The 27,814-nt window shown below is 46.3% G+C and overlaps 1 protein-coding gene across 2 annotated transcripts in view; it reads right to left on the bottom strand.

Moving 5' to 3' along the window:
• The window catches only part of CRYBG1 (crystallin beta-gamma domain containing 1), a 542,544-nt gene that overhangs the window by 237,000 nt on the left and 277,730 nt on the right, over nucleotides 1-27,814 (bottom strand). The window lies entirely within an intron of this gene.

Below are 27,814 nucleotides of genomic sequence, written 5' to 3'. Positions count from 1 at the left end.
TCTGAGGGAGACGTTGGCAAAGCAGACTTTAGGAACCGGCGAGGGGGAGACTTCTCGAATTCCAACCTGTAACCCTGAGATACTACCTGCAGGATCCAGGGGTCCACCTGTGAGCAAGCCCACTGCGCGCTGATATTCTTGAGTCGACCCCCAACCGTTCCTGAGTCCGCTTGTAAAGCCCCAGCGTCATGCTGAGGGCTTTGCAGAACCCGCGGAGGGCTTCTGTTCCTGGGAAGGAGCTGCTTGCTGCCCTCTCTTACCCTTTCCTCTGCCTCGGGGCAGATATGACTGTCCTTTTGCCCGCTTCTTATAGGACCGAAAGGACTGCGGCTGAAAAGACGGTGTCTTTTTCTGTTGGGAGGGGGTCTGAGGTAAAAAGGTGGATTTCCCGGCAGTTGCCGTGGCCACCAAATCCGATAGACCGACGCCAAATAATTCCTCCCCTTTATACGGCAATACTTCCATATGCCGTTTGGAATCCGCATCACCTGACCACTGTCGTGTCCATAAACTTCTTCTGGCAGATATGGACATCGCACTTACTCTCGATGCCAGAGTGCAAATATCCCTCTGAGCATCTCGCATATAAAGAAAAGCATCCTTTAATTGCTCTAAAGTCTGTAAAATACTGTCCCTATCCAGGGTATCAATATTTTCAGTCAGGGAATCCGACCAGACCACCCCAGCACTGCACATCCAGGCTGAGGCGATGGCTGGTCGCAGTATAACACCAGTATGTGTGTATATACTTTTTAGGGTAGTTTCCAGCCTCCTATCAGCTGGATCCTTGAGGGCGGCCGTATCAGGAGACGGTAACGCCACTTGTTTTGATAAGCGTGTGAGCGCCTTATCCACCTTAGGGGGTGTTTCCCAGCGCGCCCTAACCTCTGGCGGGAAAGGGTATAATGCCAATAACTTTTTTGAAATTAGCACTTTTCTATCTGGGTTAACCCACGCTTCATCACATACATCATTCAATTCCTCTGATTCAGGAAAAACTACAGGTAGTTTTTTCACCCCCCACATAATACCCCTTTTTGTGGTACTTGTAGTATCAGAGATATGCAAAGCCTCCTTCATTGCCGTGATCATATAACGTGTGGCCCTACTGGAAAATACGTTTGTTTCTTCACCGTCGACACTAGATTCAGTGTCCGTGTCTGGGTCTGTGTCGACCGACTGAGGTAAAGGGCGTTTTACAGCCCCTGACGGTGTCTGAGACGCCTGGGCAGGTACTAACTGGTTTTCCGGCCGTCTCATGTCGTCAACTGATTTTTGTAATGTGCTGACATTATCACGTAATTCCATAAACAAAGCCATCCATTCCGGTGTCGACTCCCTGGGGGGTGACATCACCATTACCGGCAATTGCTCTGCCTCCACACCAACATCGTCCTCATACATGTCGACACACACGTACCGACACACAGCAGACACACAGGGAATGCTCTATTGAAGACAGGACCCCACTAGCCCTTTGGGGAGACAGAGGGGGAGTTTGCCAGCACACACCCAAGCGCTATAATATATATGGGAACAACCCTATATAAGTGTTGTATCCTTATAGCAGCTTAAATATAGTAATATCGCCAAAAAAAGTGCCCCCCCTCTCTGTTTTACCCTGTTTCTGTAGTGCAGTGCAGGGGAGAGTCCTGGGAGCCTTCCTCACAGCGGAGCTGAGCAGGAAAATGGCGCTGTGTGCTGAGGAGAATAAGCCCCGCCCCCTATTTCGGCGGGCTTTTCTCCGGAGTTTGTGAGATCTGGCAGGGGTTAAATACATCCATATAGCCTCAAGGGCTATATGTGATGTATTTTTTAGCCATAAAAAGGTATTATACATTGCTGCCCAGGGCGCCCCCCCAGCGCCCTGCACCTTCCGTGACCGCTGTGTGAAGTGTGCTGACAACAATGGCGCACAGCTGCAGTGCTGTGCGCTACCTCAGGAAGACTGAAAAGTCTTCTGCCGCCTGCTTCTGGACCTCTTCCATCTTCGGCATCTGCAAGGGGGGTCGGCGGCGCGGCTCCGGGACCGGACTCCATGGCTGGGCCTGTGTTCGATCCCTCTGGAGCTAATGGTGTCCAGTAGCGTAAGAAGCCAATCCATCCTGCACGCAGGTGAGTTGACTTCTCTCCCCTAAGTCCCTCGATGCAGTGAGCCTGTTGCCAGCAGGACTCACTGAAAATAAAAAACCTAAAAACTTTTTCTAAGCAGCTCTTTAGGAGAGCCACCTAGATTGCACCCTGCTCGGACGGGCACAAAAACCTAACTGAGGCTTGGAGGAGGGTCATAGGGGGAGGAGCCAGTGCACACCACCTGATCCTAAAGCTTTATTTTTGTGCCCTGTCTCCTGCGGAGCCGCTAATCCCCCTGGTCCTGACGGAGTCCCCAGCATCCACTAGGACGTTAGAGAAAGTATATTTTCCTTATTAAAATTTCTTTGTAACTATAGTTATTGTGTTATATGTACAGCGGTTGTCTGTTTTCAGTATAAATGGGCATCCTCTCCTCATCCTCCAACCTCTGGTACTTTTCCACTCATAATACTATATGTAGTGATACTTGGATGTCACTTTTGGGTAGGGAGCAAGCAGGGATAGGAGAAGAAGTAATGCTGGTTATGTTACCAAACGGCACAACAATTTGTGACCTCACATCTCACATATATGCAATATTAAACCTAACCGAGTGGAAGACAAGTTTTATGTCATTGTTAACATTTCCAAAACTTCTACAGAAATGAAATGAGAACAAAGGGAGTCACAATGCTTTTGTTGCATTGTTTCTGGTTTAACAAACTCACTTATTTTATAACAGACTTCAAAGACAGTACCAGCTAACACAAGCAATTATTTCTCAATAGCAACATGTAACAAAAATCAAGAGACTGAGAAATATAAAAGCAGCATCAGGTATAATATGATATTAAAGTAAAACTTAATTTGAGGGGAAAGGCAAAAGTAAAGTAAAAAGAAAAAAAAAAAAAAGGAAGGAAGGTAGGGTTGGGCAAGGTTATTTGGGGAAGCTTACTTCAGGAAAATTATGTATGACGGCTGATTTTAGAGGGAACCGGAAGAAAATTAACAAAATGGGTTAAAGGCATTACCAATGAGCAAAATGGAAAGGCTTAATGCGTTAAATGGGAGGAGTACAAATACGTTGGCCAATCCCGGGATCAGGATCCCAGGACAATGGACATTGACAACCCAATCCCGGATATTCTGGAAATCCTGGGATTGATCAAATGTAGGAGGTGGTCATAAAGGCTTAATGGAAAGGCTTTTTTCAATCCATCCAAGTGAAGGAGACACTCCAGGAGGAAGGTATATCATTATCCAAGTCTACCATAAAGAGAAGGCTTCACGAGAGCACATACTGAGGATTTGCCAAAAGGTTCAAACAATGAATAAGCCTCGAGAATAGAAAGGACTGATTAGACTAAAAAAAGCGAGCCTTGTTTTGGAACAGCAGTCTTAGGAAAGATGAAATGAAGATCAACCTGTACCAAAATGATGGGAAGAAAAAAGTATGGAGAAAAAAAGCATGCATGGCTTCCAATGGCACTTGGTCACTAGTGTTTGTTGATGATGTGATAGAAAACAGAAAAAGCCAGATGAATTTTGAAGTGTATACTGTCTGCCAAATTTAGCAAAGTTCATTGGACAGTGCTTCACAATACAGATGGTAAATGACAATAAACGTACTGCAAAAGCAACCCAGTACTTTTTTTAAGGCAAGTGGAATATTCTGCAATAACAAAGTCAATGACCTGTTTCCAACCTGATCGAGATACCATTTCACTTGCTGAAGACAAAACTAATGGCAAAAAGACCCACCAACAAACAACAACTGATGCCAGCTGACATAAAGGCCTGCCAAAGTATAACAAAGGAGGAAACACACACTTGGTAAGGTCCGCAGGTTCCAGACTTCAGTCAGTCATTGCCAGCAAATGACTATCAACAAAGTATTAAAATTAAAATTTTATTTATGATTATGTATATTTGTCTAAATACATTTGAGCTCCTGAAAATAGGGGATGGATATAAAAATGGCTGCAATTCCTGAACGTTTCATATCATATTTTTGTGTAGCCAATTTAACTAAAGCTAACGGTCTGCATTTCAATAAAAAAAAAATTCTCAATGCACCAAAATAATTTACACTAACACTAGTGCACAAAGCTAATCATCTGCTTGATTTTGAGTATACAGTACCATTTTGAAGGGAACTAATTTATAAATCTTGTAAACCTAAAGATTAGGAATGGCTTATCTATGTCAACAGATTTGTTATTTGTTTGCCAGCTGAAATAGTATTTAATACTTTGCATTCATTTGCTAAATGCTTACTGAATGTCACTGATGAATGCATGCCATTTAGAACAATAAACATTGGCAGAATGATCACCATATTAGCATGTGGCATGGTTATAAGGCCCTGAGGTGAGAGGGGCCCATAGCCACTGCACCCAGTGCAAAAGCAGTAGCTGCTTCACTGTTGGCACCCACTAACAGGATACAGTACGTGGGCTTCACTGTTCATGCACCAGCCTCATGCATGCTCAGATGTGTGGAGTGAAGCTACGGGAGTATGATCTGCAAGGCTAGCAGCCCCACACACAAGCACATGCAAGTTTTGCAATAAGATCTGGAGATACAGAGTTAAATCTTTAGTAATACGTAAAAACTAACATTGGACCTACCAAGTACCTTAAAGTATGCATGTGTCTATATATCAGCAAAGGCTCATGGGTTTGTGCAGTAAGATGATAATGGGCCTCACACTCCCAAATAAATGCACTAGGGCCCTTCAAAGCACACCTGGGGAGAAGTTTACTAAGAATCATTTTAATCTGCGAGCCATGATCGCCCTTTTATGCACTGCAAATTGCACATTTGCGTTGGCTGGCGTTTTGATTTTTCATGGTATATGTAGTCAATTTGTGTAGTGTTGAGAGGTGCAGATTTAAATGCACTAAATCAGCATATTCGGTACATAGCCTACACAGATCAGTGAGATCAATGCTGGATTTTGTGTTTTAAGAGTAACGAATAGTTAATTTTTCTTTGTTTAAATTGGCGAGCCCCCCCTTCAAATGGAAAACCAGAACCGGGCTATGTAAGCCAGTCCTGGTTCAGGATATATGGGGGAGAAGGGGGGGGGGGGGGAGATGGGGTAGAAGTACCTGGTATTTTATTGATCCAGCGGTTCTGGTTCCAGAGATAGAGGGGGGAAATGAATAGGGGTCCCCCATATTTCAAACAAACTGCACTGGGCTTTTACTAGCTGGTTGGTAATGCCACAGCCATGGGACACCCTTGTTGGGGTCACTCCAGCCAAAGCATTAAACCCCCTCCCCCCACTAGTCACCCTAGACTTAGGATTTCTCTGAAAGTGGGTCCCCACTTCTCCAGAGGGTCCCCCAGGGCTAGCGTGAAGCTTGGGGCTATCCCCAGCACTCCTGATGGTGGGTGCCACAGTGATAGCAATCAGTTAAAGGTAGAATAATACTATCTTTAACAGAACAACTACAGGTTCCACCTTGTACCTTGGCCAGAGATGTCATCTAAAATTATGTCTAGTATAAGTTTTCTCTTGTAATGTAAACAATTAGAAAACTCATTTTTGAAGTCACCGTGCCACCAACTCCCACCGCCCTAAGCAAAGGGTGGAGCAAAAACGTTAAATGCATCAGCAACCGTCTAGGTTCTTCCCTGCCAGGAGTGTGAGTTATTAAAAACACACCTTTTATATCTCTCCTATATAGTTGCCAAAATTCAAAAACAATTTACAATAATATAATATCATAATATAGAGAGTAAAGAAAATCCTAAAAAGTTTTATAAACAGTAAAAGGTTAAAAAAGGAGACCGTAGGCCCTTTAAAAGATAAACTGTGAACCTTGATAAACAATGACAAAATAAAAGCGGATATGCGGAACAATTTTTATTCATCAGTATTCACCAGCAGTGGCAAATGCAGGATTTCTAGAGGGGGGATTCCAAATGGCAGTCCACAATCTCCCACTTTGCACACATTGGCGCAAGTGTGGGAGTCTGGGGGAGCTGTAGAAAAACACAATAACAATTCTGGACATTAATGTAAATATTGGTCTTTTTATACACTGTCTACTATATAGAATACACTATTAATATTTAACACTATAGATGGTCTTTAGTATAGGCTGTTTCAAACAAAGTGGTCAGTAAAAGGATAAACATACCATAAGAAATACAGAAACATAATTAACACAGTACTACACTTTCTAAGCACACATTCTACCGCCTCATGTTAAGGATTCTGTCTCTTTTTCCTGGTCGCTGCTCTCTGGTCCAGTGCACTGATTGAGGGCTCAGATCCACACAAACAGCAAACTTGGTAGAAGAAGCTGCTACCACTGGCCATGTGCAGAAGCTCTGCTCTGTTTCTTACACTGCATGATGTGGTGGCAACTCTAGTAATAGTATTACTGTATATATCATTGCTATTGTTGTCATAATGTGAGCCACTTGTCAAGAGAAAGGGGGTTTCTGGGCAACCAGAAACACTTCCTGCGATTGCCTATGACCAGGGAGGATCAGAAGGTGAGAGTAGTGCATAATGACAGTGAAGTAATGATTGTTGGTTAGATGCTTGTTTGAGAGAGAAAGTAGTCCCGGAGAGACTAAGCAATTTAAAGATTATTAAATCTCCAGGCCCAGATGGTTTTCACCCGAGGGTTATTATGAAACTTAGGGCACAGCTAGCAAGACCCTTATAGTTGATTTTCTATAGTTCAATTAGAACAGGTATGGTACAGAGGGATTGGCATATAGCTGAGGTAGTGCCATTATTTAAAAATGGTTCTAAACATCATCATGGGAACTATAGACCAGGTAGTATAACCTCTATAGTGGGAAAAATAGTGGATGGAATTTTGAGGGATAGCATAGAGGATTATCTGCGGAATACTAATATTCGCAAAAGTCAGCATGGGTTTGTGAGGGACAGATCATGTCAAACTAACTTAATTAGCTTCTACGAGGAAGTGAGAGATAAGCTTGACCAGGGCAAAGCAGTGGATGTGGTCTATTTAGATTTAGCAAAAGCCTTCGATACAGTGCCTCACAGGAGACTGATCATCAAATTAAGGGAAAAAGATTTGGGGGTGCACACAGATAATAGGTTTAATAACAGTACACAATGTCAAAATGCAGCAAAGAAGGCAAGTAAAGTTCTTGCGTGCATAAAACGGGGTATTGAGACAAGGGACGAGGATGTTATCCTGCCGCCATACAAATCATTGGTACGACTGCGCCTGGAATATTTTGTTTCGTTTTGGGCACCATATTATAGTAAAGATATCGGGGAGCTCGAAAGAGTTCAAAGGCGAGCTACTAAACTGATTAAAAGGTTAGAGACACTGGAGTATGAGGAAAGGCTTAGTAGGTTAAATATGTATTCCCCTGAAAAGAGGAGACTAAGAGGAGACATTATTAATATATTCAAATACGTAAAGGGTCAATATAAAGAGTTAGCAGGGGATTTGTTTATTAATAGAACTCTGTAGAACTCTGTATAGGACGGGATCCGGATTGAAAGTCGACAGTAACTAGGTCGACAATGTCTAGGTCGACCACTATTGGTCGACAGTAACTAGGTCGACAGGGTGTCTAGGTCGACAGGGTATTTGGGTCGACATGTTATAGGTCGACAGGTCAAAAGGTCGATATGAGTTTTTCACAATTTTTTTCTTTTTTTGAACCTTTTCATACTTAACGATCCACGTGGACTACGATTGGAACGGTAATCTGTGCCGAGCGAAGTGGTAGCGGAGTGAAGGCACCATGCCCGAAGCATGGCGAGCCATGCAAGGGGACGCGGTGCACTAATTGGGGTTCCCGGTCACTCTACGAAGAAAACGACACCAAAATAACATTAAAAACTAATGTCGACCTTCTGACCTGTCGACCTAGAACATGTCGACCTAAAGACCCTGTCGCCCTAGACACCCTGTCGGCCTAGTTACTGTCGACCAATAGTGGTCGACCTAGACATTGTCGACCTAGTTACTGTCGACTTTCAATACCACACCCGTATAGGACACGTGGGCACTCACTGAGGCTAGAGGAGAGAAAATTCCGTACAAAACGTAGGAAAGGGTTCTTCACCGTAAGAGCAATAAGGATTTGGAACAGAGAAGGTAATAATGGCGAGAAGGTAATAATGGCCAGAGAAGGTAATAATGGCGAACTCTGTAACTGCATTTAAAAACGGTTTGGACAGTTTTCTAGCTGATAAATGTATCCAAGACTTTAGCATTTAATACATTGACATTAAGTAACTGGGAGTGGTACGAAATTTAGTTGTCAATTGGTACGAAATCATTACTTCAGATGGTGCATTGTAGTGTGCACAGCTTGATACGGAGCGCAGGTTGAACCCGATAGGCATTTTGCCTCTTTCCAACCTCATTAACTATGTTACTATGTTAATATATTAAACTATAGAAATAGAGTAAGATAAGAGAGAAAACTGTTGTAAATTCAAACAGACAACCATAGAAGACCAAAATCCATACTAAATACAAATACATTTAAAAGCCAGATTCATATACAATGCACCGGGGGGGAAAAGCCGGAACCACATACAATGCACAGAAAAAGCTAGATCCACATACAATGTACCCAAAAAGCCAGACCCCCATATAATACACCAAAAAAGGCAGATGATACAGGAAAACATTGATATCTGGGGGGACATGGAGACATATACGCACTGGTGACTGTCGGAGGAGAGAATAGAAACATACACATTGGAGACCGGTTCTGACTATGAAATCATATTTCTATACTTGCAACATCTTTCCACTGCAAGAGTGTCTCATGCATGGATACTGGTCACTTGCGCCCCTGGGTTGGATCACAATGTCACCAGACATTGCAAGGAGATATCAGGAGCACAGTCTGGATCAGTGACATAAGATAAAATAAGATTTTAAACCTACCGGTAAATCTTTTTCTCCTAGTCCGTAGAAGATGCTGGGGACTCCGTAAGGACCATGGGGTATAGACAAGCTCCGCAGGAGACATGGGCACTCTAAAGACTTTAGATGGGTGTGCACTGGCTCCTCCCTCTATGCCCCTCCTCCAGACCTCAGTTAAAGAACTGTGCCCAGAGGAGACGGACAGTACGAGGAATGGAATTTTGTTAATCTAAGGGCAAGATTCAAACCAGCCCACACCATCCACACCGTATAACATGGAATATACGCAACCAGTTAACAGTATGAACAAAACAGCATCAGCCAAAGACTGATCTTAACCGTAACATAACCCTTATGTAAGCAATAACTATATACAAGCCTTGCAGAAATATGTCCGCACTGGGACGGGCGCCCAGCATCTTCTACGGACTAGGAGAAAAAGATTTACGAGTAGGTTTAAAATCTTATTTTCTCTTACGTCCTAGAGAATGCTGGGGACTCTGTAAGGACCATGGGGATTATACCAAAGCTCCAGACCGGGCGGGAGAGTGTGGATGACTCTGCAGCACCGATTGAGCAAACACGAGGTCCTCATCAGCCAGGGTATCAAACTTGTAGAATTTTGCAAAAGTGTTTGAACCCGACCAAGTAGCTGCTCGGCACAGCCGTAATGCCGAGGCGCCTCGGGCAGCCGCCCAAGAAGAGCCCACCTTCCTAGTGGAATGGGCATTTACCGAATTTGGTAACGGCAATCCAGCCGTAGAATGAGCCTGCTGAATCATGTTACAGATCCAGCGAGCAATAGTCTGCTTAGAAGCAGGAGCGCCAACATTGTTGGCTGCATACAGGACAAAGAGTGCCTCTGTTTTCCTAAACCGAGCCGTCCTGGCTACATAAATTTTTAAGGTCCTGACTACATCAAGGGACTTGGAATCCTCCAAGTCACCCGTAGCCACAGGTACCACAATAGGTTGGTTCATATGAAACGATGAAACCACCTTAGGCAAAAATTGAGGACGAGTCCTCAATTCTGCTCTATCCACATGGAAAATCAGATAGGGGCTTTTGTGAGATAAAGCTGCCAATTCGGATACCCGCTTTGCAGATGCCAAGGCCAACAACATGACCACCTTCCAAGTGAGAAATTTTAATTCAACCGTTTGAAGAGGTTCAAACCAGTGAGATTTTAGTAACTGTAACACCACGTTAAGGTCCCATGGTGCCACTGGGGGCACAAAAGGAGGCTGGATGTGCAGCACTCCCTTTACAAAAGTCTGGATTTCTGGAAGAGAAGCCAATTCCTTCTGAAAGAAAATAGATAGGGCCAAAATCTGTACCTTAATGGAGCCTAACTTTAGGCCCATATCCACTCCTGTCTGTAGAGAGTGGAGAAAACGGCCCAGATGGAAATCTTCTGTAGGAGCATTCTTGGCTTCACACCAAGATACATACTTCCTCCAGATACGGTGATAATGTTTCGCTGTCACCTCCTTCCTAGCCTTTATTAGAGTAGGGATGACTTCCCAGCTAGGAATTGGTGTTCAACCACCATGCCGTCAAACGTAACCGCGGTAAGTCTTGGAACACGCAGGGCCCCTGCTGCAACAGGTCCTCCCTGGGAGGAAGAGGCCACGGATCTTCTGTGAGCATTTCCTGAAGATCTGAATACCAGGCCCTTCGGGGCCAATCTGGAACAATGAGTATTGTCTGCACTCTTTTTCGTCTTATGATTCTCAATATTTTTGAGATGAGCGGAAGAGGAGGAAACACATAGACCGACTGAAACACCCATGGTGTCACCAGGGCGTCCACCGCTACTGCCTGAGGGTCCCTTGACCTGGCACAATACCTCTGAAGCTTCTTGTTGAGGCGAGACGCCATCATGTCTATTTGAGGAAGTCCCCAATGACTTGTTATCTCTGCAAAAACTTCTTGATGAAGTCCCCACTCTCCTGGATGGAGATCGTGTCTGCTGAGGAAGTTTGCTTCCCAGTTGTCCACTCCCGGAATGAAGACAGCTGACAGAGCGCTTAAGTGATTTTCCGCCCAGCGAAGAATCCTGGTGGCTTCCGCCATTGCCACCCTGCTCCTTGTCCCGCCTTGGCGGTTTACATGAGCCACGGCTGTGACATTGTCTGATTGAATCAGAACCAGTAGGTCGCGAAGAAGATTCTCCGCTTGTCGTAGGCCGTTGTATATGGCCCTCAACTCCAGTACGTTGATGTGTAGACAAGCCTCCTGGCTTGACCAGAGTCCCTGAAAATTTCTTCCTTGTGTGACTACTCCCCATCCTTGGAGGCTCGCATCCGTGGTCATCAGAACCCAGTCTTGAATACCGAACCTGCGACCCTCGAGAAGGTGAGCACTCTGCAGCCACCACAGGAGAGAGACCCTGGCCCTAGGGGACAGGCTTATTTTCTGATGCATTTGTAGATGGGACCCCGACCACTTGTCCAGAAGGTCCCACTGAAATGTCCTCGCATGGAACCTGCCGAAGGGGATGGCCTCGTAAGCCGCCACCATTTTTCCCAGTACTCGAGTGCATTGATGGACTGACACTCTTTTTAGTTTTAGCAGGTCCCTGACCGTGTTCTGGAGTTCCTGGGCTTTTTCCACTGGGAGAAAAACCCTCTTCTGTTCCGTGTCCAGAATCATGCCTAAGAAAGATAGCAGAGTCGTTGGAATCAACTGTGACTTTGGTAGATTTAGAATCCAGCCGTGCTGCTGCAGCACTCTCAAGGAGAGCGACACGCTTTTCAGCAATTGATCTCTCGATCTCGCTTTTATTAGGAGATCGTCCAAGTACGGGATAATTGTGACTCCCTGCCTGCGCAGGAGCACCATCATCTCCGCCATTACCTTGGTGAAAATCCTCGGGGCCGTGGAAAGCCCAAACGGCAACGTCTGAAACTGGTAATGACAGTCCTGTACAGCGAATCTCAGGTACGCTTGATGAGGAGGATATATGGGGACGTGAAGGTATGCATCCTTTATGTCTAGTGACACCATAAAATCCCCCCCCCCCCCCCCCCCCTTCCAGGCTGGAGATAACTGCCCGGAGCGATTCCATCTTGAATTTGAACTTTTTCAAGTACAGGTTTAGGGATTTTAGATTCAGAATGGGTCTGACCGAGCCATCCGGTTTCGGGCCCACAAACATGGTTGAATAGTACCCTTTCCCCTGTTGGACCAGGGTAACCTTGATAATCACTTGCTGTTGATACAGCTTTTGAATTGGAGCTAAAACTATTTCCCTCTCTGGGGGAGAAGCTGGCAAAGCCGACTTGAAAAATCGGCAAGGAGGCACCTCTTCGAATTCCAGTTTGTAACCTTGGGATATAATTTCCATCGCCCAAGGATCCACGTCTGACAGAACCCAGACCTGGCTGAAGAGTCGAAGACGTGCCCCCACTGGCGCGGACTCCCTCAGTGGAGCCCCAGCTTCATGCGGTGGATTTAGTAGAAGCCGGGGAGGAATTCTGCTCCTGGGAACTAGCCGTAGCAGGCATTCTTTTCCCTCTACCCTTACCTCTGGCGAGGAAGGAAGAGCCCCGACCTCTTCTGGACTTATGCGACCGAAAGGACTGCATCTGATATTGTGGTGTTTTCTTTTGCTGTGGGGGAACATAAGGCAAAAAAGAAGATTTACCCGCGGTAGCCGTGGAAACCAGGTCCGCGAGACCCTCTCCAAATAAGACCTCACCCTTGTAAGGTAAAACTTCCATATGTCTCTTTGAGTCGGCATCACCCGTCCATTGGCGGGTCCACAGAGCTCGCCTAGCAGAAATAGCCATGGCGTTGGCTCTTGAACCTAACAGCCCAACTTCTCTCGCAGCGTCTCTCATATATAAGGCTGCGTCTTTAATGTGACCCAAGGTCAATAAAATGCTCTCCCTATCTAGGGTGTCAATGTCAGATGACAAGTTATCTGCCCATGCTGCTACTGCGCTACATACCCATGTCGACGCTACTGCCGGTCTGAGCAAGGCACCCGTATGTGTATAAATTGATTTTAAGGTAGTTTCCTGTCTGCGATCAGCAGGATCCTTGAGGGCTGCCGTGTCCGGAGATGGTAGCGCCACCTTTTTGGACAAGCGCGTTAAAGCCTTGTCCACCCTGGGCGAGGATTCCCACCGTAGCCTGTCCTGCGCGGCGAAAGGGTACGCCATATGAATTCTCTTGGGAATCTGCAGTTTCTTGTCTGGAGTTTCCCAAGCCTTTTCAAATAAAGCGTTCAGCTCATGAGACGGGGAAAAGGTTACCTCAGGTTTCTTTTCCTTAAACATGTATACCCTCGTGTCAGGGACAGAGGGGTCATCTGTGATATGCAAAACATCTTTTATAGCAATATTCATATAATGAAAACTTTTGGCTACCCTTTGGTGTAACCTCGCATCATCGTAATCGACACTGGAGTCAGAATCCGTGTCGGTATCAGTGTCTGCTACGTGGGACAGGGGACATTTCTGAGACCCTGAAGGGCCCTGTGACACAGCCAAAGCCATGGATTGACTCCCTGTTACTTCCCTGGACTCTGCTTTGTCCAATCTCTTATGTAATAAAGACACATTTTCATTTAATACATTCCACATATCCAACCAATCAGGTGTCGGCGTCGCCGACGGAGACACCACAATCATCTGCTCAACCTCCTCCGTAGATAATCCTTCCACTTCAGACATGCCGACACACACGTACCGACACCCCCACACACTCAGGGATATATATCTATATGGAGACAGTCCCCCAAAATGGCCCTTTGGAGAGACAGAGAGAGAGTATGCCAGCACACACCCAGCGCCACCGGACCCTGGAATAAAATCCCAGTCAGTACAGCGCTTTTATATATATATATATATATATATATATATATATATATAGCAATCGAAATATATATATAATACACTCACTGCGCCAAATAAATGTGCCCCCCCATCCCACCTTTTGTGCCCTCTGTACTTGTGTTCAGCAGGGGAGAGTCCGGGGAGCCAGCTTCTCTGCAGCGTGCTGTGGAGAAAATGGCGCTGGTTAGTGCTGGAGGATCAAGTTCCGCCTCCTCAACGGCGGGCTTCGGTCCCGCTCAAATGTTTATACTGGTGGGGGTTTCTGTAATATACTGCCTCTGCAATGTATATATATATATATATATATCTATGCCAGTGTCCCTAGAAGTCTATGATTGCTGCCCAGGGCGCGCCCCCCCCCCCCCCCCCCTACGCCCTGCACCCCTACAGTGCCGTCAGTGTGTGTGAATGTGGGAGCAATGGCGCGCAGCGTTACCGCTGCTCGGTACCTCAGTGAAGATCAGAAGTCTTCTGCCGCCTTTGAAGTCTTCTTTCTTCTTATACTCACCCGGCTTCTATCTTCCAGCTCTGTGAGGAGGAGGGCGGCGCGGCTCCGGGACGAACAACGAGGGTGAGACCTGTGTTCCGACCCTCTGGAGCTAATGGTGTCCAGTAGCCTAAGAAGCAGAGCCTATCATTTAAGTAGGTCTGCTTCTCTCCCCTCAGTCACATGATGCAGGGAGCCTGTTGCCAGCAGTGCTCCCTGAAAATAAAAAACCTAACAAAAGTCTTTTTCTAGAGAAAATCAGTAGAGCTCCCCTGCAGTGCATCCAGTCTCCTCTGGGCCCAGGATCTAACTGAGGTCTGGAGGAGGGGCATAGAGAGAGGAGCCAGTGCACACCCATCTAAAGTCTTAGAGTGCCCATGTCTCCTACGGAGCCCGTCTATACCCCATGGTCCTTACGGAGTCCCCAGCATCCTCTAGGAGGTAAGAGAAATAAAGGTGGTGCTTCATCATCATACACACTGAAAGCAGCTAGGACTCCTTTTACCTTCCAGTCTTGGTAACAATCCTCTCCAGCTGCACAGTGGTGTTGGCCTCCTTTGGGTTTTTCTTTAATGGATCTTTGTTGTTGCTCCCTGGAGTGGAAGAAGAGGAGTAGCAGCTAGAATATGAGGCTCCACTCAGGCTCCAGGCAGGCATGATAGAGATGGGTGGCAGCTGGGTCAGTGTCCCAGGTGGGGGGAGGGGTGGGGAGTGACTGACAGCGGAGGCACCACATGTCGGGCTATGGCACCCTCGTCAGTGTGATGCCTGGTGTCAAGGTAGTGCCTGACTAATTGTAGGGTCAGCTTTGGGGAGAGGTGTGGATGGGCACCTGTGAGTGATGTTTGCAGACTGCACTGCTGCAGAGTCCTCTACTCCGTGCCGGCTGAGCTCTGAGTTTCCGGTTGCGACTTGCCCTCCACATGCTACACTGACAGGAGTTTCTTGAATGTCATTCCCAATGACCTCATTTTTCAAAACACCTTCAGGAATAGCGTTCCATTGAGTTCCACCTGAAAAATAGCCCTGAGTATCGTGTGCTCTCTTAAATCCTCAAGACATCTTATGTGAATAAATTGTTTTGTTTCTTTATAGAACTTTGCCCAGACTCTATGTTGGAATATATGCATTAGGTTATAGAAGTAGTGGCCACTACCTCTGTTTATGAAAATGGTAATTAAATGGATTGGGTCGTACGTGAAGTGAGGCAAGGACCCTGTGTACTTCAACAACTATTACACAATCTCACTACTTCATATATATTTGTATATTTAGCTAAGGCCCTGTCCTCCAATCAAAACCAAATTAAATCTGATAAATAGCAACATGGTAGAGGTTTAGCTAAAGCATGGGACTCTGGGCAGTACCACATCATTCAACACATCCTCATCCTCCTGCTTTGTTTTTAAATTTTCTTTTTATTGCCTGCCTTTGTCAGAATGCATTATACTGTTCTAACACGCCTGTACTGGCCTTAAAGAATGTCTTATAAAATGTGAAACTAATGAATAGTCATATTACTGTTAAAACCAGCTTCGTAACATACATTATTATTTTTTAAATTAAGGATAAGCCACAGATTCAGCCTGTATCAAATTGGCAAAGTAATAAAATGTATGTCACCTACCCTGATTTATGAAATAATTCACAAAATTAGAGCTAGTTGTCTCAATAAGAGATACAATGAATAATTTTGCTACTTACTCAAATAGAAAGGAAGAAATATTACTTGTACTCTCATGGATGTGATGGAAAATACATGGAGCTGATGATTAAGTTGGGACCCTACTCCTAGCTTTAGGTCACTGCAACCACCACCTGAATGACCTATTACACGCAGGGTAATCCCATGTAGTGCGTCCAAGATGGCTGCTTTGCCAGGTACCTTACATGGGTGGAATATACAGCCCATGGAGGTTATTACCCAAAAATGTCTGCAATATTCTCCTTGTGTTCTCTAGGTGTTAGTAGTTTTTTTTATTATTTCTGTGTGGTTCTCTATTTGCTGAAATACCAAATCCTTTGTACAATGGTTCTGATGTCTGTAAAGTGACTTTGAGTCCTGCTGGAGAAAAGCACTATATAAATAAAATTATTATTATTATTATTTTTTGCAGCGGGGTACACTGGATTCCACAGGGAATAACATCGGGGTGTAGAGTTGGATCTTGATCCAAGGCACCAACAGGCTAAAAGCTTTGACTGTTACCAGGATGCATTGCACCGCCTCCTCTATATAACCCCTCCTCCATGAACAGGAGCTCAGTTTTAAAGTTGGTGCCTGCATAGCAGGTCACTAACAGGTGGGGGCTGACTTAGGCAGCCCTGAAGAAAAAATAGAAGAAATTGAAGAAAGCTTTTATTAGAAGACTGACCCGCAGCACTTTTATGTCCAGGGGACATGCTGTGCTGCGGCTCCATCACCTCCCCTATGCGGCGCTGTATACTCCCGTGGCCTGGTTCCCGGGTACTTACAGCGGAGACGCACTGGTACGTTGGCACACCGCCGCTGCTCACCTCCAGGATCGCATGGCTGCAGGACTTGGGGAGGAGGTAAGAGGTGGGACCCCCCTGAGCAGTACAGTGTGCACACCAGCCACGCGATCTGTCTCCCATGGACCGCGCGGCTGGTGTGGACACTGTACTGCTCAGGGACCCCACTATATCTACCAGGGCAGTCACGGAGTGCAGGCATACATTTCACAGGCTCCATATAGTACCGGTGGTGAAGTCCAGCATTGTGGGGATAAAGCGCTGCCTGTAGCCCCTCCCCCCAGCTCCAGACGCCATCTCCTGCAGATGCTCCAGCCCTGGAGCTGCTTTCACTTTCCCCTCACTTCCTGCTCAGACCTGGCACCATTTTTCACTGAAGGGCTGCTTTCTATGGGATTGCTGGTGGCTGTCTCCTCTGTATAGCCGCCTGTTCCAGCGCTGTGCTTATACAGGACACTTGAGTATTCTACCTGTAATTTTGACTGTGTTAGTTAAGAAATAAGTGTGTTGCTGACAGAATAGTTGGTACGATTATTCTGTGATATACATCCAGTGCTGCTGTGCATTGTTATATCTCTCTGCATATACATATCTACTTTTATATGTAAATTGCCTGTCCAGTGCAGTATTATTGTTGTTTACATCATTCCTGCATTGTGTTTGTGACTGAGTGTGCCATATAGCTGCCGTGTGTTTTCCTTTCGTGTATCACACCTTTGCTATCACTATATTCTGAGCCCTGTGAAGATAAGTGCATCAGGGTCCACATTTATTTATATATATATATATATATATATATATATATATTGTGACAAGAACACTGGGATAGTGTTTGAGGGCAGGTATATTTGTCCCAGGTTCTTGTCTTACATGTTTTAGAAAATGTTAACTTCTAGGAAAAATGCTTTTTGTTTTGTCTGAACCTTTTCAGTTTGCTGTAAAAGCTGGGTAAAGGCTCTGAGAGAGAGATAAGGCGAGTTCTAGACATTGGGCCCAGTTCGGGTCTTTGGCCTCACAGAGGGCTAATCAGGGTTTCAGCTGTGTAAGAGTGATATAGTGCTTCTAACCTGATTAGTATGGGCAGACTGCCTGGGAAGGCTGCAGGATCTGTGTGTGAGAGACACGCTTTCTGATGCAAGTAAGCTATACAGTATGTACTGAAGAACTCTGTGTTTTGTTTAGTGACAGTTAGGAACATCTTATGTTTAGTTAGTGCCGGACAGGCAAGGTATTTTTATTTTGGGGTTTGTTTTATTTTCTGTTTCAATAAAACTGGCCGGGGTCAGTTGTACCAGAAACTGGACTTGTGTTGTTCCTCAGCTGCTGCGTGCGGCCATATTCCCCAGGAAAAGGCGCCTTGCACCCCTACAGTGTTACAACTTGGTGGAGAATGCGAGCAGGCCGTTCTGCGCATAAGTGAAAGCAGCAGCTTTGTGAGGCCTGCAGAAAACGGTGGTTTATGCAGATACAGCCCAGTGTGAAGTTACTGAGACTCACCCCTGAGGGTTTGATATATGTCCTGGGTGAAAGCAGCTGCAAAGCCGCCTGAAAAATCTGTTGACATGGAGGATCTGCTTAAAGCCTTGCTGCAAGCTACAGCGGCTCAGCAGGAGGCCAACCGACAGCAGCAGGTGGCAATGGAGGAAAATTGGAGACTACAGCGTCAGGATAGAGAGGCCTTAGCAGAAGTGGTGCAGAGACTTGCAGCTCGGGTTGGAGATGTGGCCGTCAGTGCTCCAACCAGCTCTAGTTCTATACGGGCCAGTCACTTCCTGCAGAAAATGACAGAGGCTGATGATGTGGAGGCCTATCTGACCACGTTTGAAAGGACTGCCGAGCGTGAGAACTGGCCGAAAGCACAGTGGGCCAGTCTGCTGGCACCTTTCCTGTCAGGTGAGCCCCAAAAAGCTTACTTTGATTTAAGCCCTGCTGAGGCTCGGGACTATGATAAACTAAAGACTGAGATCCTGACCCGCCTGGGAGTCACGCTGTCAGTACGAGCGCAACGGGTGCACCGTTGGCTGTACGCCATAGAGAAGCCTCCGCGCTCCCAGATGCACGACCTTATTCAGCTAACAAAAAAATGGCTGCAGCCAGAGACATTAACTGGTCCCCAGATGGTGGAAAGAGTCGTCATGGACCGCTACTTGAGATCTTTGCCCATGGTCCTGCGCAAGTGGGTGAGCCATGGAAACCCGGGTACTGCTGACCAATTAGTGGACATGGTAGAGAGGTATTTGGCAGCAGAGGAACTACTGATGACCACCCAGCAACCCATAGATCCTCGACAGCGCCCTTCAGTAAAGACTGGTAAGACTGTTCCGTGGGAAAACGTTGCTGGGCGGTTAAGAGAACGCAAGGCTGGAGAGACTGTAAACACTGGCCCTGGAAACAGGCCAATGGGGCTAGAACGGTCTATGCTGCCCAAATGGGTTGGTAATCGTGTGGTTAAATGTTTTAGGTGTGGTATGCCAGGTCATGTTATTGCCAATTGCCCAGTCACGCAAGAACCCATGCAATGTGATGCTGCCTTTGAATGTCGCAGAATGTCTTTCTTTGCTAGGTTAGCCTGTACTGTGGTACCTTCACCTGAGCTGGAAAAACAAATGTGTGATGTGTTCTTAGAAGGTAACCGGGTAGAGGCCTTGCTAGATTCAGGAAGTTTAGTTACCCTCGTGAAAGCTAGGTTAGTGAACCCCTTAAAGGTCCAGCAAATACCTATTGGGGTAACTTGCATACATGGGGATACCCAATATTATGCCACTGCTGAGGTGAATATAGAAACTTGTTGTGGGTCAGCAATGGTTAAAGTGGGACTGGTCCCTACCTTGGTGCATGAGGCCATAATAGGGAGGGATTTTCCTCATTTTTGGAAACTGTGGGAATCACGGTTATCAACAGATGTGAGAAGTAAAAAGCCAGTTGATAATACCGGTGATTTTTTGGATGTACGTGGGTCTTCGGAACTTTCTGGCCCTTTGCCTTTTGCTAGTTTGGCTGGGGAAGTGACAGATGGGGAGTCCAGTGAGGACCCTCTTGCCGGGAACAGAGACATAGTAGTTAGAACTGAAAGCGTGCCTGACCTGGAGGTAAAGAAGGATCTGTTTGCGTCTGAACAGTTAAAGGATCCTACCTTAATAAAGGCTAGAGAAAATGTTAAGGTTGTTAATGGGGAACCTGTGGTACCAGGTGACAGGGTTACGTATCCCCACATGGCCATCTGTAATGAGCTCTTGTACCACATTGTCAAAAGGGGTGAGGATGTGGTGGAACAGCTGGTAGTTCCCCAGCCTTATCGGAGAACGGTACTAGATTTAGCTCATAGTCACGTTACCGCAGGACATTTAGGGGCAGAAAAAACCACTGAAAGAGTTTTACAAAGGTTCTTTTGGCCAGGGGTTTATAAAGAAGTGTCTGAATATTGTTCTTCCTGTCCTGAATGCCAGTATCATGCCCCTAGACCCCATTTCAGGAGCCCACTAGTTCCCATGCCTATTATAGAGGTCCCGTTTGACAGAATAGCCATGGATCTCGTGGGGCCCTTGTTAAAGTCTGCTCGGGGCCATCAGTATATCCTGGTAATTATGGACTATGCCACTCGATATCCTGAGGCTGTCCCTTTACGCACTATCACAACCAAGGCGATAGCTAGGGAGCTGGTGCAGGTATTTAGTAGAGTGGGAATACCAAAAGAAATTTTGACTGACCAAGGTACTCCATTTATGTCAAGGATCATGAAAGAATTGTGCAAGTTATTTAAGGTCACTCACCTCAGGACGTCCATCTACCATCCCCAAACTGACGGGTTGGTGGAAAGGTTTAATAAAACATTAAAAAGTATGTTAAAAAAGGTTGTTGAGAGAGATGGGAAAAACTGGGATTGTTTGTTGCCCTACTTGTTAATGGCCATCAGAGAAGTTCCTCAGTCCTCTACGGGGTTTTCTCCATTTGATTTGTTGTATGGTAGACACCCCAGAGGGCTGTTGGATGTTGCCAAAGAGACGTGGGAAGGACAGCCCACTCCTTATAGAAGCGTTATTGAGCATGTAACACAAATGCAGGATAGGATTGCAGCCGTGGTACCTGTTGTCAGAGAGCACATGGAACAGGCCCAAAGTGCTCAACAGAGGGTCTATAACCGGAGTGCCAAGATACGGGAATTTGCTCCTGGAGATAGAGTTCTTGTTTTGGTACCCACTGTGGAAAGCAAATTCCTAGCTAAATGGCAGGGTCCATTTGAGATTAGGGAAAAAGTGAATGAGGTTAATTACAAAGTATACCAGCCGGGAAAGAGAAAACCCGAACAGATCTACCATGTTAACTTAATCAAACCCTGGAAAGATAGGTTGTCTCTGTCAGCGGAGCCTTGCCCTTCGGTGTCTTCACCCCGGTTGCTTCCCGCAGTGAAGGTGTCAGAGACATTATCAGCTGATCAGAACAATCAGGTTAAAGAATTTCTCATCCAAAATAGGGAGGTATTTTCAGAGCTGCCTGGCCGAACGACCATAATAAAACATGACATTGTCACAGAACCAGGGGTCAAGGTTCATTTAAAGCCATATAGGATTCCTGAAGCTCAGCGAGAAGCTATTTCTAAGGAAGTTAAAACCATGTTAGAACTTGGAGTCATAGAGGAGTCTAACAGTGAGTGGTCCAGTCCCATAGTGCTCATCCCGAAGCCCGACGGTAGCATACGCTTCTGTAATGACTTTCGTAAGTTAAATGAGGTGTCCAAGTTTGATGCATACCCCATGCCCCGTGTGGATGAGCTTGTAGAAAGGCTGGGAACAGCCAGGTTTCTCACCACATTGGACCTGACCAAAGGTTACTGGCAAATACCTTTATCTGATAGCGCCAAAGAAAAAACAGCCTTTTCGGTTCCGGAGGGGCTGTACCAGTATAAGATGTTACCCTTTGGGTTGCATGGGGCTCCAGCAACCTTTCAACGGGCGATGGATAAAATTTTGAGGCCCCATAGAAAATATGCAGCTGCCTATTTGGATGATGTGGTAATTCACAGTACAGACTGGGGGTCACATTTGGTTAAAGTACAAGCAGTACTGGACTCAATCAGAGAGGCAGGGTTAACTGCTAACCCAAAGAAGTGCTGCCTCGCAATGGAGGAGGTCAAATACTTGGGCTTCACCATAGGCAGAGGTCTGATTAGGCCCCAATTGAATAAAGTTGATGCTATTCAAAACTGGCCTCGTCCAGTGAATAAAAAACAGGTAAGGGCTTTTTTGGGAATTACTGGGTACTATAGACGGTTTATTCCTAATTTTGCGACCACAGCGGTGCCGTTGTCGGACCTTACCAAAGGGAAGCAGTCAAATGTGGTGAAATGGAACCCTGATGCAGAAAAGGCGTTCCAAGCGTTAAAAGTGGCTTTGTGTTCACAACCGGTGTTGATAACACCAGATTTTTCAAAAGAATTTGTGGTACAGACAGATGCCTCAGAGGTAGGGATAGGTGCTGTGCTGTCCCAAACCAGAGATGGGGACGAACACCCTATCATTTATTTGAGTAGGAAACTCAATGAGCATGAAAAAAGGTATGCCATTGTGGAAAAGGAGGCTTTGGCCATTAAGTGGGCACTAGATACCTTGAGATATTACCTCTTGGGTAGACAATTCAGACTAGTGACAGACCATGCCCCTTTAAAATGGATGTATGTAAATAGAGGCAAGAATGCTCGTGTAACTAGATGGTTTCTAGCGTTGCAGGACTTTAAGTTTACTGTCGAACATAGACCGGGAACACAATTGGCCAACGCAGATGCATTGTCTCGCATCTTCTGTTTGGGGGCTACAAGTGTTCCGGCCCCTAGGTCGAAACAGGGGAGGGGGATATGTGACAAGAACACTGGGATAGTGTTTGAGGGCAGGTATATTTGTCCCAGGTTCTTGTCTTACATGTTTTAGAAAATGTTAACTTCTAGGAAAAATGCTTTTTGTTTTGTCTGAACCTTTTCAGTTTGCTGTAAAAGCTGGGTAAAGGCTCTGAGAGAGAGATAAGGCGAGTTCTAGACATTGGGCCCAGTTCGGGTCTTTGGCCTCACAGAGGGCTAATCAGGGTTTCAGCTGTGTAAGAGTGATATAGTGCTTCTAACCTGATTAGTATGGGCAGACTGCCTGGGAAGGCTGCAGGATCTGTGTGTGAGAGACACGCTTTCTGATGCAAGTAAGCTATACAGTATGTACTGAAGAACTCTGTGTTTTGTTTAGTGACAGTTAGGAACATCTTATGTTTAGTTAGTGCCGGACAGGCAAGGTATTTTTATTTTGGGGTTTGTTTTATTTTCTGTTTCAATAAAACTGTCCGGGGTCAGTTGTACCAGAAACTGGACTTGTGTTGTTCCTCAGCTGCTGCGTGCGGCCATATTCCCCAGGAAAAGGCGCCTTGCACCCCTACAGTGTTACAACTTATATATATATATATATATATATATAGTGCTACACAGTCTATACATCTCCGTGTATTTTATCTGTGTACTTCAGTCACCCCATACCGATTTATTTCTCTGTTTGTGTTCTGCTTTTATTAGCACATAAATCAGGGGATCATGGTATTCATATTGTTTGGTTATACTGTACTGTGTGCCCCACGGCTACAATCCTCATAATGTCTGCCACACAGGGCGGGAATTCCTCGGATGCTCCTACCTCAGGCAGTGCTGAACCCGCGGTTTTGCCAGGGGGGAACCTGCTGGGTGCTGGGTCCCTTACCTCTACCACTCCACCTGTAGCACCCGGGGCCAATCAAGAGCCACACTGGGCTACCTTCTCTTGTATGTTACATACTTTGGTAACACGTCTTACGCCCCATGTGGGACTTCCTGAGTCATTTCAGCCACAAATTGTCCCTGTAGCAAATCCGCCTTGGGCGGATACACTATCTAATCAGACACAGGTTTTAAATAAATCTTTGGTTAAACAGAAGTCTACACCTCAGCCCTCTGGGGCTAAGGGGTCCTCTAAGCGTGTGATTTCCTCCTCTCAATCCCCTCATGTTTCAGATACTTCTTCTGATGAGGATGGGGCCTATACTGATCAGACTGATTCTGACTCAGTGGCCTCAGATGGGGAGCATGTACCTCAGGTTGATGTCCCTGACAGAGTGGAAGCAACCAAAATGGTTGATAAATTCAAGCGTCATAAAGTGGCTAAAGTAGTTTTTCCTCACTCTGAGGATTGGGTCTCCCTAGGAAAGAAGTTTGCTCTATCCAAGAAGATGTTGGCTCATTTTCCTATCCCTGCGGAGTTGAGAAACAAGTGGGAAACTCCACCGCCGGTCGACCCTGATGTTGCCCGGATTGTGGTATCCTCTTCTCTGCCTGTCACCACTGTCACCTCCCTGAAGGAACTGACAGATATGCGTGTGAAGGGATGCCTGAAGTGTATTTATTCCCTAACTGGGGCAATTCACAGGACCACTATTGCGGCCTCCTGGGCTGCAAAAGCTATTGATGCGTGGGTTCAGGTTTTGGAGAAAGAGCTACATCAGGATATGTCTGACATTGCCAAACAGTGTCTGTCTCATATTACCACCACCTCCCATTATATTGAAGAGGCGTCCTCTGAGGCAGGTATTCTGGCGTCCAAAACGTCCACTACGTCCGGATTCTATGGTTGCGGTCCTGGAAGGTGGACCTAGATTCCAAGAAGACTCTGAAGGTACACCCTTTTAAGGGAGACATCCTATTTGGAGAAGATCTTAATAAGATCGTGACTAACTTAGCCTCTGCTAAGACTGCATGCCTTCCTAATACTACTTCTTCTGCTCCGAAAGATAAATGTACTACTTTTCATTCCTTTCAGACTTCAGGTAAATCAAAGGGTCAGGTGTACTAAAGCAAGCCTCGTACTTCCAAGACCGGTAAGCCCAAATTAAAAAAATCCTGGGCTGCCTGTCAACCTGCTTCCAAACAGAACAAGCCTGCAGCATGACGGGACGGGCCTCCCCCTGGGGGACCCCAGGGTGGGAGGCCGACTCCTGCAGTTCACCACTTCAGACGCGTGGGTGCAGGAAGTGTCTCTCACGGGTACACGGTCTCTTTCAAGAGACGTCCCCCTCGCCAGTTCTGCGCAACGGTCATCCCATTGGACCCGTTGAAGGCGCAAGCTCTACACTTGTCCAATGCCTCCTGGAGACAGGAGTGGTGATGTCGGTGCCTATCTCTCAACAAGGGCTACTACTCGACCCTGTTTCTAGTACCGAAACCCAATGGGTCTTTCATGGGTCTTTCCGGGCTATTCTCAACCTCAAGTCACTGAACAAGTTTGTGAGAGTTTCCAAGTTCCATATGGAAACACTGCGCTCCATTGTACTGGCCATGGAACCTGGGGACTACATGGTATCCCTGGATATACAGGATGCTTACCTGCATCTACCTATTGCCATTTCACATCAGCAATATCTGTGGTTTGCTGTTGGCAACCTCCATTATTAATTCACGGCTCTGCCGTTTGGACTGACCACGGCCCCTCAGATTTTCGGCAAGGTCATGGCCGTGATGACAGCTCATTTCCGTCAACAGGGAATCAGGATCCTGCCATATCTGGATGACCTGCTGATCCTGGCACGCTCCCAAGATGTCCTCCTGAGTCATCTCCATCTGACGGTGCAATTCCTCACAGCCCATGGGTGGCTGATCAATTGGAAAAAGTCCTCTCTGGTCTCTGCAAAGCGCATGGTGCACCTGGGGGCTCTACTGGATACGCACAGCCAGAGGTTGTTTCTGTCTCCAGAGTAGGTCCGGAGGCTTCAGGACAGGATCAGATACTTCCTCTCTAGCCCAAGATGGCAAAGCAAGTACTAGGCCTGATGGTGCCGACTTTCGACACGGTGGAGAACGCTCAATTCCATTCTCGCCCTCTCCAACGTTTAATCCTATCCAAATGGGACGGTCTACCTCAGCGGATCAGGTCTCAAATGAGTGTCCTGACCCTGGAGGTCCGCTTGTCCCTATCCTGGTGGCTCCAGAATCAACAGTTAAGCAGGGGCCGTCCCTTCTGGATTCCCAACTGGGTACTCCTGACAACGGAAGCAAGTCTGAAGGGCTAGGGCGCGGTGTTCGAGCAACACTCCCTCCAGGGTCGCTGGACCAAGGAGGAGCCTCTCCTCCCCATCAACATTCTGGAACTGCTGGCAGTATTCAACGCATTGACACTAGCCCTGCCTCTGTTAAGGAACAGGCCTGTTCAAGGAGAGGTGAACAACACCATTGCGGTGGCGTACATAAATCATCAAGGCGGCACTCGAAACCAAAAAGCATTGATGGAAGTGTCCAGAATTCTTCAATGGGCGGAATGCCTTCTGCCAGCAATATCGGTAGTGTTCATTCCGGGTGTCCTCAACTGGGAAGCGGATTTCCTCAGTCATCAAGACGTACACGCCGGAGAGTGGCGCCTTCATCCTGAGGTGTTTCAACTTCTAGTGGACAAGTGGGGCCTACCAGACGTAGACCTGATGGTGTCTCGACACAATCACAAAGTTCCGGTCTTCGGATCACGGACAAGGGATCCTCAGGCAGCGTTCGTGGACGCACTGGCAATTTCATGGAAATTTTGACTGCCATATGTGTTCCCTCCGGTGTCACACAGAAAAAAGGTTTGTAGGCGCTGAGCAGGGTCATGCAAATATAACACTGATAATGGCAGCCACTTGGTAAGGAGGTAGCCGGCCTCCTAAGAATAAAACAACTTAAAGCAAACCACCAAGTAGGCGCACAGTACCAATGATGTTGATAAAAAAAACTATTGACATAAAAACAATAACAGACTCATTAAAAGACCACAACAATACACAGAGCATATAACTGAGGTATTATAAGCCTCTAATACACACATATGGTGTATTAATATGTGAAAGGGACGCTGAAATACGGGAGAGCCCGTCTCTGTAGGATAGGGTTAATCTCTCACATAAATTCCATATCAACCAGTTCAAGTGGAAATGAAATCCTGCAAAATGATGTAATAAGCGTCTATGACCATATAGAGGTGTCCAGATTTAAATACTGTTTCCTTGGAGCAAAATGTGAATAATAAACCAACCGATTGCTGTTACTCACTGAGACGTTGTAATCTCTTACTGCACGGGATAGGTGGTTGAGAAGCCGCTTGTTATCACCCTGTGCATGGGTGAGACATCCGTCAGCGGTGTATTCAGGTGAGAACCGTTCCCTTCAGCGCGGCACCAAGTGAGTATGCCAAACCACCGTGCAGATCCCCCAGCTTACTAAGCAACGCCCGGCCGGGCAAGGTGTAGCAGTGTTCCAAATGCAGGGGAAATTTGAGTGGGATGATTAGATCGCAGGCTGAATCATTCACCAACAGCTTGTAACAGACGGCTGATAGCAATGAATATTGCGCTCCATGGGACACTTAATGGTCAAAAAGTGGCCCTTTCTTCTGTACCCTCAACGCGTTTCTCCGCACCTCAGGCGGCTTCTTCTTTACCTGCCCAGGGTAATAAGGAGTTCAAGCAAGAAGGAGGAATACTACTTCTAGTCACTCCAGTGTGGCCCAGACGGCATTGGTTCTCAGACCTGCAGGGTCTATTTATGGAACGTCCTCTACTACTTCCTCAACGCCCAGACCTCCTCGTTCAGGGCCCTTGTGTTTACCCAGACCTGGCCAGACTGGTTTTGACGGTGTGGCTCTTGAAGCGTCACTCCTAAGGACCAAAGGATTCTCTGAGGCGGTCATCCAAACTATGCTGAAGGCCCGTAAACTGGCTTCGGCTCGGATTTACTACAGGATCTGGAACTCTTACTTCACTCATGCTGCTTTCACATCGCAAAACCTGCTTTTGAAATGGTATTTGAAACGGTTCTTAAAACGGGTCTGAGCAGTTAAACCCCTTTCACATCTCATGTTGTAACCAGTAAATTACCATTTCATTACCGTTTTGGTACCTTTCACACTGAACCCGTTTCACCCATAGAAAACAGTGGTTGTCATTATAAATGGACTTTTCTGGCCCACACATTATTAATAATTATTAATTAATTCATTATTAAT

This window comes from Pseudophryne corroboree, chromosome 4, assembly GCF_028390025.1.
Source record: "Pseudophryne corroboree isolate aPseCor3 chromosome 4, aPseCor3.hap2, whole genome shotgun sequence".
NCBI lineage: Eukaryota > Metazoa > Chordata > Amphibia > Anura > Myobatrachidae > Pseudophryne > Pseudophryne corroboree.
This window is presented reverse-complemented; position numbering and strand designations above follow the sequence as displayed.